A 1,864-nucleotide genomic window follows, 5' to 3' on the forward strand; every position below is an offset into this window, starting at 1 on the left:
AGAGGCTGGCTGTTCACAGAGCTCTGTCCAAGCACATTAACAGAGAGGGAAGGGGTGTACAAGCAAGAGGGAGTACAAAGTGTTCTGCCCAAACAGGGACTTGAACCCTGGACCCTTAGATTAAAAGTCTGATGCATCCATTACTTCACTAGTACACTTGTAGAGTAGTGAGTCGTGATTGACTTGCGATTAACCCTTTATACAAGGGGGATTAGCTCAAATGGTAGAGCGCTCGCTTAGCATGCGAGAGGTAGCGGGATCGATGCCCGCATCCTCCAGCCTGCAGTTTAGGAGGGAGGGTTTAGCTGGATGGATGAGGATGGATGGATAATGTAGTGGACGCCCACCCAGCAGATCAAGTCCCAGAGGTTACAGCATCATTTATTAGCTGAGTTTCCCCTCAGGGAAGCTGCTGTTTACAAGCTGTTTACAGAGAGAAGCAAGAAAATAACAGTCAGCATCATTGTCCATAAAAACACATGACAATAACATGTGAGACAGAGAGTTTATGATCAGTGCTCCCCCTGCTGGTGAGGACATAAGATGACATTTTAAATGTACCAGTCAAAAGTCACTCAGTGGTTTGTCTTTGTTTTTATGACTTTCTACATTGTAGGTTCATCCTGAAGACATCGGAGCTATGAAGGAACACATGTGGAATGACGTAGTGAACAAACAGTGTTAAACCAAGCAGAATATGTTTGATGTTTGACATTCTTCCAAGCAGCCAGCTTTTGCTTTGATGACAGCTTTGCACACTCTTTGCATTCTCTCAAACTGAACTGAATCACAGGCTGCAGCCTCCTCATTCCAAAATCAATCCCTCCTCCACATAAAGTCAAAAGTTCTAAATGTGAGTCATTAAATGAGAGGTTCCAGCAGAAACTTCCAAACATCTGAAGAGAAGCTGAGAAGCCTGAGATACAGGGGCTGCAAGCTGAGCTTCAACTGTTCCTGTTTAGACAATAAGAACAGATCATCAATGTCTTTTAATGTGTACAGTGGGTGCAGGAAGTATTCAGACCCCCTTAAATGTTTCACTTTGTTATATTGCAGCCATTTGCTAAAATCATTGAAGTTCATTTTTCCTCATTAATGTCCACACAGCTCCCCATACTGACAGAAACACACAGAGTTGTTGACATGTTTGCAGATGTATTAAAAAGACAAAGTGAAATATGACATGGTCCTAAGTATCAGAGCCTTTGCTGTGACTCTCATATATTGAACTCAGGTGCGTCCATTTCTTATGATCATCCTTCAGATGGTTCTACACCTTCATCTGAGTCCAGCTGTCTTTGATGATACTGATTGGACTTGATGAGGACAGACACACACCTGTCTGTATAAGACCTTACAGCTCACAGTGCAGGTCACATACTGGGTGATGACGTCCTCCTGCAGGTGTTACTGTGGAACAACTGCTCTGGATTGGGATGAGTCTGAATAGAACTTTGTTAGCTTTGTAAAGCTGTGTGGTAGTTAGAGAGGAACTGAAAAGAGTCAACAACAAGGAGTTGGTCTCCAATGGAATACAGTTAAACATCAGGGCTCGTCCAGGATTGGAACCCGGGACCTCTCGCACACGAAGCGAGAATCATACCCCTAGACCAACGAGCCATATGTGAGCCGACAGTTGAGAGAGGAGAGCTTTAAATGTACTGCTACAACCTGATTGGCTGCATGAGCAGCGAGGCAGCGCCTGATTGGTGGAGGAGCTGACTAGAGAGCGTGTCAGTGCATCTGTCATGTGACTTATCAGCTCTGCTCTTTCTGCCTTTTCCTCTGAATCTTTTCATCTCATCAGTGTTCTGACCTCATACGTCCTGCATCAACATGAAGCTGCTGTTTATTCATGCATTTC

The 1,864-nt window shown here is 44.3% G+C and overlaps 2 non-coding genes across 2 annotated transcripts; one reads left to right on the forward strand and one right to left on the reverse strand.

Moving 5' to 3' along the window:
* The first annotated feature begins 205 nt into the window (after positions 1-205).
* trnaa-agc (transfer RNA alanine (anticodon AGC)) lies at positions 206-278 on the forward strand. The gene has a single exon. It is a non-coding gene; the product is annotated as a tRNA-Ala (tRNA).
* Positions 279-1,548: 1,270 nt separating this feature from the next.
* trnat-cgu (transfer RNA threonine (anticodon CGU)) lies at positions 1,549-1,620 on the reverse strand. Its single transcript has one exon. It is a non-coding gene; the product is annotated as a tRNA-Thr (tRNA).
* Positions 1,621-1,864: the final 244 nt, after the last annotated feature.

This window comes from Parambassis ranga, unplaced genomic scaffold (genome assembly GCF_900634625.1).
Source record: "Parambassis ranga unplaced genomic scaffold, fParRan2.1 scaffold_33_arrow_ctg1, whole genome shotgun sequence".
NCBI lineage: Eukaryota > Metazoa > Chordata > Actinopteri > Ambassidae > Parambassis > Parambassis ranga.